Genomic DNA, 18,407 nt, shown 5'->3' on the forward strand with positions numbered 1-18,407 from the left:
AAAGATGCACTGGAGGCACGGCGGGGATGCAGCTGCCAGGAGGCAGAGCAGGCCATGTCACAGCGGGGTCCCTCATTACTGAAGGTGCCGGTCGTAGCCGACACGGAGGGACTCTGGCTGGGTCCGTCCCCCGCACACGCTGAACCGGAGCAAGCAAAAAGTGCTCCATACTGGGAGCGGCGGCAACGGCAGCTGCGCAGAGAGATCGATGCCCGAGAGAGGTGTAGAGCGGATGTGCATGCCCGCATGAATATAGAGGAAGATCACCCGCAGCGAGCTACCATCGGGGTCCACAGCGGTGCATCATGTGAAGGTGGCACTAGAGCCCCGCGATTGAGAATGGACTGTTGAGCAGTAAAAGTCGGCGGTCCTCCGCCTAAAAGTTGTCCCCGTTGGGACCACCAGAGTGCTGTTCACAGTTTGAAAAGTTTGAAAATGAATGATAAGTGAATGATACCGATGAAGTCACCTGATTGCCATCTGATTTACTGCTGATTGAAACCGGTTGTTGCCGGCACCGTTGTACCCGTGGGGACCGTCCAAAAAGTTGCATAAAGAACTCTTTATGAACATGCCTGAGAACTTGCAAGGCAACCACAAACTTGTGGCCTGTAAATAAAAATGTTGTTACAGCTTCTACCGTTACCGCCTCCGGAGAGGCAGATTGGAGGAAGGGCCCGCAGTGGAGTAGGCTGGGGCCCAGCCACCACCGGAACCGGTGGCAATCCTCTGGGGGTTTCAGGGGCTCCCCATGGACGTGGGTCCCCTGAAAAGGACAGAACCCGCTTGGGCAACTTGTGCAGGACTGGGGTCAAGGGGTGCTGCCTGTTTGCTTAGGGGCAGCATCAGGGCCAGGTTGCTTGGGTGGGAGAGAGCGGAAGCCGTAACCGTTTACCGTTGCAACGTTTAAGTAAGAGTACCTCCCGATGTGGGAAGATGTTATTTTAATTGTATATCTGTTACCGTTATTTATGTCTTTTTCAGTTGGTGAAAATAAAACCGGTGATGGACGGGCAGCCCGCGGATGGTCTGCATTTTGCTAAGGGGGAATGTGGCGCCCTGGACAAGCCAGGGGCCACAGGTAACTACACCACCACACCCTACACCCCGATTAGGCACATCTAAGCCAGACACAAAACCCTTGTTGCCTCCTCCAGGGGCTGATGTCCACACCAGGGGGCGGAGCCAGGCGGTTGGTTTCCGCCCACCGAGGAGTTTACAGTCCTGGAGGCAGGAAAAGGAAGTTCAGTTAAGCTAGGGAAGTGAAGGAGTGAGGAGATTAGCTTGGACAGTGAAAGTGGAAGGAGGAAAAGTGAGCAGTAGTGAAGTGGCAAGAGAGCAGACTGAAGTGAGTCCGGGTGTGTGGCCAGGACGGAGCAGCAAGATTGGCAGACGGTGGTGACCGTCTGCAGGAGTGGCCTCTCGGAGTTTGACGTAAGGACCGTGGACGGGCGGTGGCCCGGCGGTACCGGACCGGTACACAAGGAGAAGCCAGCACCATTGGCCGGGGCTTTTCGGACCCCGGCAAGGCTAGGAGTCGCCGTGAATTTGCCAAATCCGTTAGTGAAGGGGACCTCCTGGGTTTCCAAACAGTCAAGTCCCGACAGAAGGCAACCGTCCAACCGTGAAGGGGAGACACCGCCACCGCCAAGGGCAACCGTTTCCCAGGGCCAGCGCCTGCGGGCAAAAGGGGCTCCTCTGGCCCACATCCAAGTTGGGGAGCGGGTTACCGGTGGGAACCCATCGGAATCAACATAGAACATAGGTGCAGGGAGAGACAGTCATCACTAGCCTACGGGGAAGAAACAACCGCAGCCGTCTGGGGGACCTGTCCATCCAGCCGTGTGTTTTACCGAGAACTGTGTCATCGTCTCAGGCTGAGTGAGTACCCCGTGTCGTACGGCACAGCGCTGCCCCTGCGACCCTGCACCTCACCAGGCCCCGCAACCCGCCTGCCATCCAGCCCTACCCCATCACCGGGCCCTGGGACAACCAACCCCCTACCCACGGAGGGGAGAAATAACAACTCAGCTGCTCCCTGTCACCGCTCCCGGGATCCCCGTTCAGAGCAGCGGTGGTGTCACCAAAATCACCACAACCGTGGGTGGCGTCACGGACAATATCCATAATCAACACCCCCACAACCAATCATTCCCCCCTTTTCACTCACGGGCGAGGAGCGCCGCTCGAGTCCCCGGGATCCGGCCCACCGCTCGAGCCACCACCGAGCAGCAGCCGCAGCAGCAGCGGCAGCCGGACCCGAGCAGTGGGAGAGCGCAGCGTCCCCTCCTCCGCCCGCGACAGAAGACTATAGGGAGTGTATTATAATATATGGAGGACTATGGGGAGCATATTATAATATATGGAGGACTATGGGGAGTGTATTATACTATATGTAGGACTATGGAGAGTGTATTATAATATATGGAGGACTATGTGAAGTGTATTATAATATATGGAAGACTATAGGCAGTATATTATAATATATGGAAGACTATAGGGAGTGTATTATAATATATGGAGAACTATTGGGAGCATATTATAATATATGGAGGACTAAGGGGAGCCTATTATAATATATGGAGGACTATGGGGAGCATATTATAATATATGGAGGACTATGGGGAGCATATTATAATATATGGAGGACTATGGAGAGTGTATTATAATATATGGAGGACTATGTGCAGTGTATTATAATATACGGAAGACTATAGGGAATGTATTATAATATATGGAAGACTATAATGAGTGTATTATAATATATGGAGAACTATGGGGAGTGTATTATAATACACGGAGAACTATGGGGAGTGTATTATAATATATGGAGGACTATGTGGAGTGTATTATAATATACGGAAGACTATAGGGAATGTATTGTAATATATGGAAGACTATAATGAGTGTATTATAATATATGGAGGACTATGGAGAGTGTATTATAATACACGGAGAACTATTGGGAGTGTACTATAATATATCTAGGACTTTGGGGTGTGCATTATAATATATGGAGGACTATGAGATGTATTATAATATTGGTTATTATATCGGAGTATGGGAAAGCTGAGTGCTGAGAGAAAGAGCCAAGTGTCAGCGTAATTATCCTGTACCCCGAGGCGGGGAGCCAGGTCCAAATTTTGCAGCTGGGTCCATCATCTCCTGTCTTATACTCAATTGCCACTATCTTCATCTGTTATCGTCACCGCTCCGATTGGTCTCCAGTGTTTCATGGATGCGCCGAAGGTCGCAGCTCAATATTAGTCTATGAGAGCCTTGTTCTGGCTCTGTGAGACTCCCAGAGATCAGCAATTTATCACCCATTCTGCTGATAGCTGATATCTTTCTAACTTGGTATGAACCCTAGAGATATTCCCATCTTCTAATGTTATGGGATCATCATGTTTATCAGAGGAGGTCTTTTAATTCTAAAACCAAAATGACATTGACACCTCTTCTGTGTAGCAAGATTACCGACAACTCACTGTGCAGGACACAGCAACACATCTCCATTGAGCACAAAGGGGTAGCTAGGGAGGGAAAAACTGAAAATAAGCAGCAGCAAAGGTTTGTAACAAGATATCAATTTATTCCTAAAACTAACTAGAACAAGGTCCTTCAGAGCCCCGGCTAATCACAGCATTAGTTGAGCAGCTGCAGCAATGCTCCATATATTTATGCTTCTCCAGTAGTCCCATAGTCAATGAATGGAGCAGTTGTGTGCTTGACCTCAGCTACAATCACACAGGACTCTGCAGAGCCCTATTCTCTGGATCATTGGGGGATCCAGAGATAGGACCTCAAGAAATAAGGAACATATGACCTATATATGACCTAGCTTATGAATAGATGATAATTGATAACTTGATATCTTCGTACAAACACTTTAATTAGCACTTTGATACTTTCTTGAATGGAATGACTGGGGCTTCGGTGGGCAGATGTTCACTACTGCGGATGTTATGACAAATCCTCACATACAGCTGAAACCAGATGTTTGCATACACTATTTAGAAAAAGACACATCTGCATGTTTTTCTCACTATCTGACATAACATCAGAACAAACCTTTCCCATTTTAAGTCAATTAGGAACCAAAATTAGTTATATTTGCCAAATGCCAGAATAATGAGAGAGAGAATGTTTTAAGGCATTTGTATTACTTTCTGCAAACTCAAAAGTTTCCATCCATTTCATTAGTATTTGGTACTATTGCCCTTACATTGTATGACTTGGGTGAAATGTTTTGGATCTCCTTCCACAAACTTCTCACAATAGTTGGTAGGAATTTGGGCCCATTGCTCCTGACAGAACTGGTGTAACTTGTAGGTTGACTTTCTTGCATCCGTCTTTTCAGCTTTGCCCATACATTTTCAATAGGATTGAGATCAGGGTTTGTGATGGCCACTCCAAAACATTGACTTTGTTATCCTTAAGCCACTTTGTAACCAGTTTGGCAGTATGCTTCAGGTCATTGTCCATTTAGAAGACCCTTTTCTGTCAAGCTATAAGTTCCTGCCTGATGTCTTGAGAGGTTGCCTCAGTATTGTCACATAATCTCTCCATTTAGAAGACCCATTTCTTCCCAAAATTCTGCTATCTTCACGGTCAGGACTTTATACTAGTCCATCGTCCCACAGTTTCAGAAAACAATCAGTTGCCCCCAGCCCCCCATTCATAGTGAAAGAAAGGAGCATTGATTCTTTGCAGCTTATAGATCGTACATTTTAACTCAGTCTAACCATAAATTCTTCTATTGGTCATAGCTATCAACATATTTTGATGTTTGCATTATTCCTTTCAAAATTGCAAATTTTTACATTACCGAGTGTTGAGTATCCTGTCTGTGACTAACATGTAAGACACCGTCTATGATGCTCTGAAGCAATTCTAATTGATCACAGACAATCTTATCTTTCCTGTCACAAGCTGATCACACCATAAGACATTTGATCTTTGAAGCAGTAATATTGCCAGAAAGTGAATTTGAAAAAAAAAAGCAGGAATATTTTGCAGAAAATGAAATATGTAAAAAAAATGTTAATAGACCTGTCCTGCGCCGATAAGAGAATAATCAACGGAAAGTTGCTTGATCATTATCCTAGGTCAGTGCTGAAGAAATGATTGTTTGTCTTTGGCATCAATGCACAGATAACACTGGACAACAAACTTTTTCGAAAGTTTTCTTTCCTTGAAAATGTGAAGGGATTGTGATAAATCCATTCAAGCTCAGCAGAAATGTAACTTCTTATAGTCTGTATTACGTAGAAATTTTGAGAAACGTGAGATAAAGTTTTACTAATTATGCACCATTTAAAGGAAATCTGTCAGCAGGTTTTTGCTTCCTCATCTGAGAGCAGCATGATGTAGGCTAAGAGGATCTGAGTCCGATGATGTATCACTTAGATTAGTGGCTGCAGCCATTGTCATGCAGTGAAAGATTTGAGATTTTGCATGTAGCAGAGCTTGGAGAGCTGCCCCCGCTCACACCAAGCTTTCAGTGTACATTTTCATAGACAGAAGCTGCTAATCACAGAGAGGGGTGGAGTCAGACTACAACTCACATGCTGCTGAGACCCACTAATGATAAAGAGAACAGGTTCAAGCTAACATTGCAGGTAAACAAAAAAAGACTGTGAGATAACAGAGACAGGGATGAAATCTCTGTTTTAACACATGCTGTCTTTAGGTTATATTGCAGAAATCTGCTGACAGAGTGTTACGTACCCACAAGAGTCCGCTCCAGCGACTTCTACTTCGATCACCAGGCGACGCCGTGTCCCTGCCATGGATAGTGCTGGTGATTGGAGAGGAGTCGATGCCAGCGGCGCTGGTGGGTGCAGGCTCCGCTCATCCACTGGGCTGGGTTTCCTTGGGATGTGCAGTACCACTGGCTGACTGTAGGCGGCGTGTGTCTTCCAGCTGAAGTTACAATCATTCAGTTACAACCAATGGGAAGACACCACACCCTTCTTATTTGCCCTCCTGTCTGCTGACCACTGCCAGAGATAGTTCTGAATTCCTGGTTCCTGTCCCGCCCTGTTCTGTTTAGTGATTCTGGTGTTCTGACTTCTGCTTGTTTCCTGACTACCCTCCTGCCTGCTGTTTATTTACCTCACTGCCTGATCCGGATTTGACCTCTGCTTTGTTTTCTGATTACGTCCTTGCCTGCATGATTCTGCCCCTGTTTTGCCTTTCCCGGTTTGATCCTGCCTGGCTACTACTCTCATCGGACTGCAGCCTTCCACAAGTAGTGATCTCCAGGGCCCTGTGTAATTCCAAATCCCTGTATAGGGGTTAAAGGGTTTCAGGTTCTTGGGGTCCTGCTTTGTGAGCGACTTTCCTCTAGCCTTTCCTTTACAGTCAGTCTGAGTCTGTGGATCCATCCAGGCAGGCGTTACACAGAGTCCCTTTAAATGTTCCTCCAGCATTAGTTCATCTGAACCAAAAGTGTTTTGCTGATGATTTTCGTTTGTACTCAACGTCCAGTTCATCCCGTATTAGTGTCCAGCAATACTCAGCTAGCGTTTATGGATGCCAGTAGCCTTGATAACGCTTTTCCATCGAGGCAATATCTTGGTGAAACCATTCGCCATGTTCGTCATTGACTGCACCAAAATTTTCAGGGAAGAATTCCAAATGTGAATGCAGAAAATACATTTTCAATGACATGTTGCGCTTCATCGCTTTGTAAGCTTCAAAAGTTGTCAACCGATTTTATGTAGTTTTGTGCTTAAAAGGAAATTCTCGGAAACATCCTTGAATGATTTCCAAACAATTTTCTCAGGCCCCATCAGCAGCTCTCCGAAGTTCTTATCATTCATGATGTCGGATTGGTGGACCAAGAAAAATGCCTTCCTTCATGTTGGCATCAGTTATTCTTGGGAACATTGCGAAAACCTTCTGCTTCCTTGTTCATTGCTTTCACAACATTTTTCATCAGTCCAAATTTTATGTGAAGTGGAGGCAGAAATATCATTACTGGGTCCACAAGTGCTTTATGTGCCACATGTTTCTGCCCGGGAGTCAACTGGTACAGATTGGCCACTTCCTTCTACTGTAATGTGACCGCTGGGCATGGTTGTTCCATTTGCAAAAGAAACAGCAGTACTAGGTATATCCGAGCTGAAATCCAATCAGCAGGGACACTACTTTTAAATCTCTACACATGTCCCAGTTGTACTGGTAGTTCCATGTTCTTGTATATTTCTTTCATGTGTGCAGCATGGCCTGACACAACCCGTCACAACTCCGCAGAGCTGGGTGACCTTGTGCCATCCCATTTCTTTACATGGTAAAACTTCAGGGCTTTTTACGATATATTACATTATTATACTATGACAGTGTCAGTATGGGGGTCAATTATTCTACTTGGAAGACTTTGGTGTGCATTATTCTATATGTAAGACTATGTGTGCACTATTTTATATGATGGACTATGAAGGGTGCATTATTCTATATGGATCACTATGGGGGTGCATTATACTATATGGAGGACTATGTATGCATTATACTATAAGGAGGACTATGTATGCATTATACTATATGGAGGACTATGTATGCATTATACTATATGGAGGACTATGTATGCATTATACTATATGGAGGACTATGGGGGTGCATTATAATATATGGAAGACTATGGGGGGTGCATTATTCTATATGGAGGGCTATGGGGGTGCATTATACTATATGGATGACTCTGTGTGCATTATTCTATGTGGCGCACTATAGGCTGTGCATTAAACTATATGGAGAAAAATGTGTGCACTATTTTATATGGAGAACTATGGGGTGCATTATACTATATGGATGACTATAGGGGTGAATTATTCTCTATGGATGACTATAGGGTGGGCATTATACTATATAGAGGACTGTGTGTGCATTACTTATATGGAGGACTATGGGGGTGCATTATACTATATGGAGGAATATGAGGGGTGTATTATTCTATATGCAGGACTATGGGGATGCATTATTTTATATGGACTACTATGGGGGGGCCATTATACTATATGGATGGCTATCTGCAAGCCATTGTACTATTTGGAGGGATATGAGGGCAACTTTATACATTATGGAGGGCTATTTGAGGGCCATTATACTGTGTGCAACAATTATACAGTATGAAGGTTTATGTGGGGTCCATCATTCTGTGTGGAAGGCTGTGTGGCAGCCATTATACTGTTTGGAGGGTAGTGGGGCCATTACAGTGTGAAGAGGAATACTGTATGTAATCCTATTGTATGTGTGGGGTCACAGGTTGGGAATCACACTATGCTGGGGTCACCACACTTTGGTGGTGTAGTTGAGCGGTGTACAGTAGGGTCATCATACAGTAAATGTGCAGGTAACTGGGCAGGAATTCACTGTGGGGGTACTGTGCAGTGTTTGTGGGGCACTTTTTTTGCCATTGTGGCGCCCCTGACCTAGTCAGGCACCACTGAGTACTGCACCCATGCTGGGGACAGTACAACACAGGTAATCCAGAAGGCTGACCGGGGTGTGGTACACAGGCGCATAGTGATCAGGTCTCACACATGTACCCATGAGAGGACCCCTGGGGATCCCAGGAGGGGGAAAAGCCTTCACCTCCACTGGAATAGTGGAGGGGGCCAAAAGCCTCCATCTCCTCTCAAGGGGTGTGGTAAGAGAGTCTGGTTGCTAGGTGGCGTAGGCAAGAACAGGAGAGGAGGGGCAGTGAGCCAGGCAGTGCAGAGTCCAGGGAGCTCGAGTGAGGAGCAGATCCCGTGGGCTGCTGTAGTCTGACAGCGTCCGCGCAGTGGCTACCGACGGGGGAGAACGGTCAACTAGGAGTGCTACCCGAAATCCATCTTCAGCTAGAGAGAGAGCAACGGAGTGGGAAGTAAGGAGACTGCTAGAGAGTACCAGGCCCAAACGGGCGGCAGATCCCGAAGCGGAGATAGATCCAGCTTTCTTTTGCTAAACCTGCCGGTGTGGGGCTCTCAAAGCCCACGCCACAACACCACAAAAGCCGCAGCCACGTAGCCACAGTTAGGGCCCATAGGTCACAGGAGGCAAGCAGCTGGAGTGGCCTGGTCCAGGCGACAAGCAAACGGCAAACGAAGGGGAGAGAGGCTGCAGCATCTTCCCTGGGTGACCCCCATAGGGACTCAAAGTCGGGGTTACCCCAAACCACCAAGGGCTAAGGAAGGCGAGTTAGTAGTCACCCTCACAAGTCAGCCTGAAGGACACCTGGTTCCCACTTGGTTCATCCCAGCTACGCCCGGGTCACTCACCCTGCCATCAACTGTGAGTAAAAACCCTGAAAGACATCCTGCCTGTGTTGAGTCATTCTGCGCCTTGTAGTTCTACGCATCTACACAGGGCCCTGGGGCTTGCCTCACTCTCAGGAGGCTACTACAACTGGCTGCACCCACCATCAGCCCCAGGCATCCCTTAACCTGCAGTGGCGGTCCCCCACTGACCGCAAATCTGAGAGTGGCGTCACGACAAACTACAAAGAAGGTTTCCTACCTGTGACCAGACAGATCCATCTACGTGGAGTCCCTGAAGGTAATGCACCGACACAGCGTTTGCGGGGCTCCACATCATCATACTTTATGTGTGCAATGGACGGAGAATCTAGGGGCTTCAATAGAAGGAACATTACTTTGTAAGAGCTGTAAAGTTGTGAGATGTGTTCCTCTGTCACCCAACTGAAAATTAGTTATTATTTTTTAGGGGGGGCAACTACATCGTCTGTTATGGGGCCCATGATTTCTATGTACACCCCTGGCCAGATCTGCAGCAGATAAAATAGTCATTTTATAAAATGACAGCAAACAGCTCAGTAAGTGACACCTTGCTAGAATCAGGGTCTCTGTCTCTACATTATGCTGCTCTCAGATGGGGAAGCAAAAACCTGGTGACTGATTTCAGATATTACTAGAAGTAGTTCTGATATAATTTCAGGAATACAGGGAGAACGTCTTCTCTAGTCCTTAGAAGAGACAGCTGGGGAATATGACCGCTTCTGTCCTAGCTGTGCAGTCAGATCCAGGCTCATCCCCTCATCATTGTATGTCACACAGCCGCCCTCCCTCTGTGACATCCACAATTGAGGGAAGTTATTCTCCTCCAGACCGTATAAAGGTAAAGATAACATGAAGTACAGCAATCCAGCCATCTGGAGATCTTACAGGTTGGGCCCCTTTCACACATCAGTGTTTTGCCATCAGTCACAATCCATTGGATCGACAGATCCGTCGCAGATTGTGGAAAAACTGTTGCGACGGATCCGTTAAAAAACCGGATCCGTCGCATCATATATAGTGTTTTTACACCTCATCTGAGCATGCTCAGTTAAAAAAACGGAATATGTCGCTGGATTCTGTCATTTGACGGATTACGATGGATCCTGCACACATAGGCTTTTATTCTACAAAACGACGGACAGCGATTTGTCAGTTTTTCTGACGTAGACAAAAAACGTTAATTTGTCCGTTGTCTCCATCCGATGGACAAATAATTTTCAACGGATCCATCGAACGACGGATGAAACGTGAGGCCATCCATCGCAATTGTGACGCCCTGGCAAAACCAGGGTGTCACAGAGCCTGCAGACATCCAGCAAAGTGCAGGCCATTCTCCTCCTTGGTAACCTGATCCCACACCAGTGCAGCAGGATAGACACCCCCCCCCCCCAGTGTAAGAGCTAAACAGAGCAGGAGGGGAGGGGATGGAGCAGAGTGAGTTTGGAGTGTGAAGAGAGCAGACCAGGAGAGATAGCTCCTGGCTGCTATAAGGAAGGGAAGTGTGAGGAAGGGGCCTGAGGTGGCCGGGGCAGGGTAGTGGCCCGCCGGCATCCAGGGGTGACCCGGATCACTGCAGGGGGAGTGGGCTCCCCGTTCCCGACTGAGGAAGGAGAAAGAAGTGTCTGGCTGCAAACAAGACCAGGATCCTGCTGTACTGTGTGTGGGACCCCAAACACCCTCCGCACCGAAGGCTGCAGACACCGGCAATTTCTGGTTAATTCCTGACTCTGTGTGAATTTCCTTGAAAAGTGAACTGTTAGTAACAACATCCCCCGGTCCAACCGGGCGCACAGCTCTCAGACGGTCTCCATCTCCTCCCTGCACCACCTCACCGGGGTCCCGGGACACCAACACCCTACCCGTGGAGGGAAATCACCACCTTGCTGCCCACCACCATCCCCGGGATCCATTAACCGGCAGCGGCGGTGCTCCGTTACTTCACCGCACACCACGGGTGGCGTCACCCTTACCTAATCCCCTTCTTACTGTGGAGCTGGGATCACGGGCCGGGTCACACCACCGTGATACCCATAGAAGTGACCCCGTGGCCTGGATCTGAGTACCCCTTATCCCTGGGCGACACATTTGGCGTCACGAACAGGATTGAACCCCTCTACTTACCAGTAGAAGTGCGCCTTGTGATCTCCGCCGGTGGTGTGCGGCCCAAAATTTTGAAGCGCCGCCATCTTGGCGCGAAAATCTCCCGCTCAAGCGTCTTCTCCGAGCAGGGAAGGCGCGAAAGCGAAGCCCCGCCCCCAACAAGCGGAAGTGCTGAAGAGAACCAAGGGGGGGCTGGTGTGTGTCTGCCTAATGTAGCCGAGGCTACAGAAGCAGGGACGCCAGGACTCTGCTACACGTCTGGTTCCTGGAAGCAGTAGCCGCAACCCTGATGACATCTCACCCGGCTCCGGCAGTCCGCCCGGCCGCAACGGTGATGACGTCGGCTCCGGCAGTCCGCCCGGCCACAACGGTGATGGCGCCGGCCCCGGCAGTCTGCCCGGCCACACCAGAGGTGACACCCGACCGGAAGTCTGCCCCAGATTTGGCGCCAGCCGCTCCCAGGTACCCCATCCCGGCTGTGGAGCGGCCGGAGTGCACCTTCAGGGAGGAGGAGCAGGCCACTGAGCGATGGGGCCCTCGGCAGTTAGCGTGGCCGGTTGTAGCCGGCGCCGAGGGTATCCGAGTGGGCCTGGTTCCTGAGCAGGAGGCAGAGCACGGGACCCGTGTCCCGTACTGGGAGTGGCGGCAGCAGCAGTGGTAGCGGAGCATGGACGGCTACCTGCAAGTTTACAGTTGACTGTTTTATGGACTGTCACCCCTGTTGAGCGTCCTCAAGTTCCCGGAGGAGGCCATCTGCACAGCAGGTGGGAGGGTGGCAGTGTAGTTAGAGTTTAAGAAAATGTACCTCCCAATGTGGGAAGATGTATAGTTGTAATGTATCTATAGATGGGATTTTTAAAAATCCTCAAAAACCAGCGCTAGAAAGGGGTTATAACCTTTTAGAATTTTTATTATTAATTTGTTGCTATCCTTGTTCTAGATACAGGATAGGAATAATAAATCACAATACATAGATACATAAAAAAAGAAAATAATAATAGTGAATAAACAATTATATCTCAAATTATCACAGTAGGCTTTCTCTGATTAGACTGTTGTAATGCTCCGGCCGGTGGCGAAAACAACCAACTAATGTAGTGTGGTATAATGGTGGTGTATAAAATATACCATATAAAATCGGATCAAGCTAACGCTGTAATCTGAAGAGGGTCCAGATTATTTGATAGGAGTTTGCAGTATATGCATAAGACTTGCAAGGTTCCAGGTGCCTCCAGATATAGTAGAGAGGCCGCCTTCCAGTCAGTCTTAACCAACAATGTGGTAGGGCACCGGTTCATATAGTTATTCCAACAAGGTTTTTTACCTGCAGCTTGATTTGGGCAGGAATCCCCGTAGATTTAGTTGCTGCACACACCTCCTTTGTAACTGGAACCGTTTCAATGCAGGATTCCCCTGTCAAAAGCTTCCAGAGTGAGCGGTGCAGAGCCGATAAATCGCAGTATAGTGCTGGCTCTAAGGAGGGGTACAGTTGGTGCAGAAGTCCCCTATTACCGCTTCCAGAGCAAACTGAGCAGAGCCGACAAAGCTGTGTAGTGCTGGCTCTAATGAGAGGTGTAAAATAGGCAGTCCAGGAATCTCCTATTAGCGCTTCCAGAGCGAGCGGAGCAGAGCCGACAGAGCACTATGTGGTGCTGGCTCCAAGGAGGAATATAATTTAAGCACAATATGCAGCTTCTCCCCCAGGCTAGCTGTTTTCTACCATGTACCTAAAATTCACAAAACATTGGTGAACCCCCCAGGGCGTCCCATTATCTCAGGGATTGGCTGTTTAACAGCCAATCTATCGAGGTATATAGATATCCACCTCCAGAAATGCGTTCCGTTATTACCTGCCTATCTAAAAGATAGCACCCAGGTGTTACAGCTTCTACATGAAGTAAAATGGGAGAGGAATTACATTTTGGGGCAATTGATGTTACCTCCTTATATACTACTATTGAACATCAAAAGGGTTGTGAGGCCTCTAAATACTTTCTAAATAAATCGGGTTTATTTCCTCAATTGCAGGTTGATTACTTGGGGGAATGTATTCAATTTATTTTAAGTCATAATTATTATCGGTATGGGCTCCAATACTTTTTACAAAGATGGGGAACGGCCATGGGGACCAGGTTCGCTCCGAGCTACGCTAACCTATATATGGGTAGGTGGGAGGAGACATCCATATACCCTGGTGGCATGCTCCGGGAGAACCTGGTCCTCTGGCGTCGTTTCATCGATGATGTTTTCTTTATATGGTCAGGTGATGAAAAATCGCTATATGAATTCTTGGCAAGTCTAAACTCTAATGAGTACCATCTTAAGTTTACCCATACAATTAGCACCACAATGATTAACTTTCTTGACCTGAACATCCTTCATTGAAAATGGCAAGATTCAAACCAAAACCCACCATAAGCCCACTGATACCAATAGTTACATTTCCCTGACGAGTTGTCACATACCTAGTTGGCTTCTTAATGTCCCAAAAAGCCAATATATTAGAGCATACAGAAATTGCAGTAAAAAGGAGGATTTTGAGTTGGAGGCGGGCCTCTTAGCGAAAAAATTCGAACAAAAAGGTTATAGAGGGGGGTTTCTGGAGGATGTTTATTTACAAACCAAACAAATTGAAAGAAAGACCTTACTCCAGAACAAACAATTTGAATTTGTATCCCCCAAATCTAATGAGTTTAATATCCCCATAATTCTCCAATACACCACACAAGTGAAGTTTCTAAAAAATATCATTAAAAAGTATTGGAACCTCCTAAGAGAGGATAAAACAATAGGGGACATTTTGCCCGTAAACCCCAAATTTGTTTACAGGAAGGCCAATAACATTGGTAATTTAGTGGCGCCGACCATACGGAAAACTACATTGCCTGAAAAAAGGAGGATTATTTGGCCTGAAAGGTTATTTTCCATGCAAGAACTGTATTGTATGTAAAAACACAAAAAATATTACACGGAAACATTTTTGGCAGGGGCAGGAAGAAGTGACTATTAGAGATTTAATTACCTGTCGATCAAAAGGAGTCATATATTGTATTCAGTGTCCCTGTCAAAAAAGATACATTGGGAGAACTATTAGACCCCTATGGAAAAGGGTGGGTGAACACATTAGAAGCGTTAATAATAAATGCACTAAACACCCCCTGTCCAAACATTACTTGTTAAAACACGGAGGATCTTTTAAGGGGTCCCAAGTTTGGGGCATACAAAAAGTGACAAGGGATTGGAGAGGTGGTGACTTTATTAGGAAAATGTCACGAACAGAAAGTAAATGGATTTTTGAGTTAAATACACTGAAGCCGTATGGACTCAATAATGATATTGAACTGTTTGCTTTTAATTAAATTATTTTTTAAATACATATTAAAAGGAAAAAGGTAGAGAGGAAGGAAAAAGAAAGGAAAAAAAAAATGGTAATTGCAAAGAATGGATTTTTTATTTTATATTTTATATAGTTTATTTTTTATTTTTTGTCCCTTACACGTAGATTATGAATCCTATATATACTTAGTAATGATCGGTGGGTTTTGTAGCATAACTAGCAAATGGATTAAAACATCATGTGCTGGTAGTGCATATAGAACGAGAAGTATATATGGAATGAATAAACAATCTTTTGAAAAAATGTAAAAAGCGTGAAAGGCACATATATAACTAAAATAGGCTGAATTTTATATCTATTTAACATGACTACTATATAGGGGTTTCTTACTGCTATATTTGGTATATTACTATTATTCTTATTATTTTTATATTTTTTAATACATTTATTCCTTGGGCATATTTTAGTTCTACCCATAATCAAAATGTTGAAATATGGAGACACATTCTATAGACCCTCCAATGTATGATTGTACCACTATAGCATTTTCAGTTGGAGTATTTAGAAGATTCCTCAGAAAAACCTTTGCACCAATTTATATTATATGCAGTTTTTTAGATTTAATTATGTGTATTGGCTTGTATATAGTAATGGTGGTTTTCTTGTAATTGCATCCAATTAAAATCATGTATAAGTAGTATTCTAAGTAACAGCTGAGCTATCCTTGAGGAAGGGGACGGTAACGCCCCCGAAACGCGCGTCGGATTTGGACCTTGCTCAGCTCACCTTGTGTGGCGACACTCTTTCCAGTGACTTCTCCCTCGTGTGGACCAAATCAGCCTTATTAAGGTGACTGCCCAGGCTGCCACTTGAAGAGTTGGAGAAGCTGCATATTGTGCTTAAATTATATTCCTCCTTGGAGCCAGCACCACATAGTGCTCTGTCGGCTCTGCTCCGCTCGCTCTGGAAGCGCTAATAGGAGATTCCTGGACTGCCTATTTTACACCTCTCATTAGAGCCAGCCCTACACAGCTTTGTCGGCTCTGCTCAGTTTGCTCTGGAAGCGGTAATAGGGGACTTCTGCACCAACTGTACCCCTCCTTAGAGCCAGCACTATACTGCGATTTATCGTCTCTGCACCGCTCACTCTGGAAACTTTTGATAGGGGAATCCTGCATTGAAATGGTTCCAGTTACAAAGGAGGTGTGTGCAGCAACTAAATCTACGGGGATTCCTGCCCAAATCAAGCTGCAGGTAAAAAACCTTGTTGGAATAACTATATGAACCGGTGCCCTACCACATTGTTGGTTAAGACTGACTGGAGGGCGGCCTCTCTACTATATCTGGAGGCACCTGGAACGTTGCAAGTCTTATGCATATACTGCAAACACCTATCAAATAATCTGGACCCTCTTCAGATTACAGCGTTAGCTTGATCCGATTTTATATGGTATATTTTATACACCACCATTATACCACACTACATTAGTTGGTTGTTTTCGCCACCGGCCGGAGCATTACAACAGTCTAATCAGAGAAAGCCTGCTGTGATAATTTGATATATAATTGTTTATTCACTATTATTATTTTCTTTTTTTATGTATCTATGTATTGTGATTTATTATTCCTATCCTGTATCTAGAAGAAGGATAGCAACAAATTAATAATAAAAATTCTAAAAGGTTATAACCCCTTTCTAGCGCTGGTTTTTGAGGATTTTTAAAAATCCCATCTATAGATCTATTGTTATCAGGCAAATTGAAGGGGTCTTTTTGTCATTTAACCTAGCTGCAAGAGTATAAGGGTTATTAGGTCAAGCGCTGACAATTGTCTACGGGCAGTTTATATTAAATATTGTTGTAATGTGTGCACTTTCTTTTTCCCATTACAATAAATGTCGGTGCCCAGACAGCCCGAGGACGGGCTGTGTTTTACCAAGGGGGTGTGTGACGCCCTGGCAAAACCAGGGTGTCACAGAGCCTGCAGACATCCAGCAAAGTGCAGGCCATTCTCCTCCTTGGTAACCTGATCCCACACCAGTGCAGCAGGATAGACACCCCCCCCCCAGTGTAAGAGCTAAACAGAGCAGGAGGGGAGGGGCTGGAGCAGAGTGAGTTTGGAGTGTAAAGAGAGCAGACCAGGAGAGATAGCTCCTGGCTGCTATAAGGAAGAGAAGTGTGAGGAAGGGGCCCAAGGTGGCCGGGGCAGGGTAGTGGCCCGCCGGCATCCAGGGGTGACCCGGATCACTGCAGGGGGAGTGGGCTCCCCGTTCCCGACTGAGGAAGGAGAAAGAAGCATCTGGCTGCAAATCAAGACCAGGATCCTGCTGTACTGTGTGTGGGACCCCAACCACCCTCCGCACCGAAGGCTGCAGACACCGGCAATTTCTGGTTAATTCCTGACTCTGTGTGAATTTCCTTGAAAAGCGAACTGTGAGTAACGACATCCCCCGGTCCAAACGGGCGCACAGCTCTCAGACGGTCTCCATCTCCTCCCTGCACCACCTTACCGGGGTCCCGGGACACCAACACCCTACCCGTGGAGGGAAATCACCACCTTGCTGCCCACCACCATCCCCGGGATCCATTAACCGGCAGCGGCGGTGCTCCGTTACCTCACCGCACACCACGGGTGGCGTCACGGACAATCTCCCTTACCTAATCCCCTTCTTACTGTGGAGCTGGGGTCACGGACCGGGTCACGCCACCGTGATACCCACAGAAGTGACCCTGTGGCCCGGATCTGAGTACCCCTTATCCCTGGGCGACACACAATCCGTCGCTAATACTAAGTCAATGAGAAAAAAACGGATTCAGCAACATCAGTCACCGGATCTGGTTTTTGTTTTCAAAATTCGACGGATTGTGACTGATATAAAAAAAAAGATATGTGAAAGGGGCCATAGTCATCTGCATCAGAGCTTTCTTTAGGATGCATTAAAGGGAGCCTGTCACCTAGAATATGCGTTCTGACCTATCAGCAGACGCATGTGTGCCCTAATTACACCTCCCTACCCATCCCTGTGTTATAAAATTGTATAATATGAAAGTAATAAAAAACGTTTTATTACCTTCATATTTCGTATGTAAATAGCAGGCGGTCACAGGGGCGGCGCCTTGCCCTATGGACGTCTGCATATTTCTGTGGTATCATGCCCCTGTGGGCGTGATACCATGGAGCGACGTCACCGTCGCTCATTCAATCCTGCGAGCATTGCAGCAGGCTTCTCTTCCGGGTTCTCCTTGTCAGTTTCAGACGCGCACTGCGCATGAGCCGGCGATTGAACACTCGGAAAACAAGCCTGCTGCAATGCGCGCAGGATAGAATGAGCGACGGGGACGTCGCTCCATGGTATCACGCCCACAGGGGCATGATACCACGGAAATATGCAGACGTCCATAGGGCAAGGTGCCGCCCCTGTGACCACATTCCCTGCTAGTCACATATGAAACATGAATAAAACGTTTTTTATTACTTTCATATTATACAATTTTACAGCACAGGGATGGGTAGGGAGGTGTAATTAGGGCACACATGCGTCTGCTTATAGCTCAGAACGCATATTCTAGGTGACAGGTTCCCTTTAATACTCTGCTAAGCACTACTTTTTTTGCCCCAGGTTGTGTGGCGTGACCCCCATGTGCCTAGTATAGAGCGGGCACTGCGCATGTCGTGTGAATTTGTCT

This window comes from Anomaloglossus baeobatrachus, chromosome 9 (genome assembly GCF_048569485.1).
Source record: "Anomaloglossus baeobatrachus isolate aAnoBae1 chromosome 9, aAnoBae1.hap1, whole genome shotgun sequence".
Lineage (NCBI taxonomy): Eukaryota > Metazoa > Chordata > Amphibia > Anura > Aromobatidae > Anomaloglossus > Anomaloglossus baeobatrachus.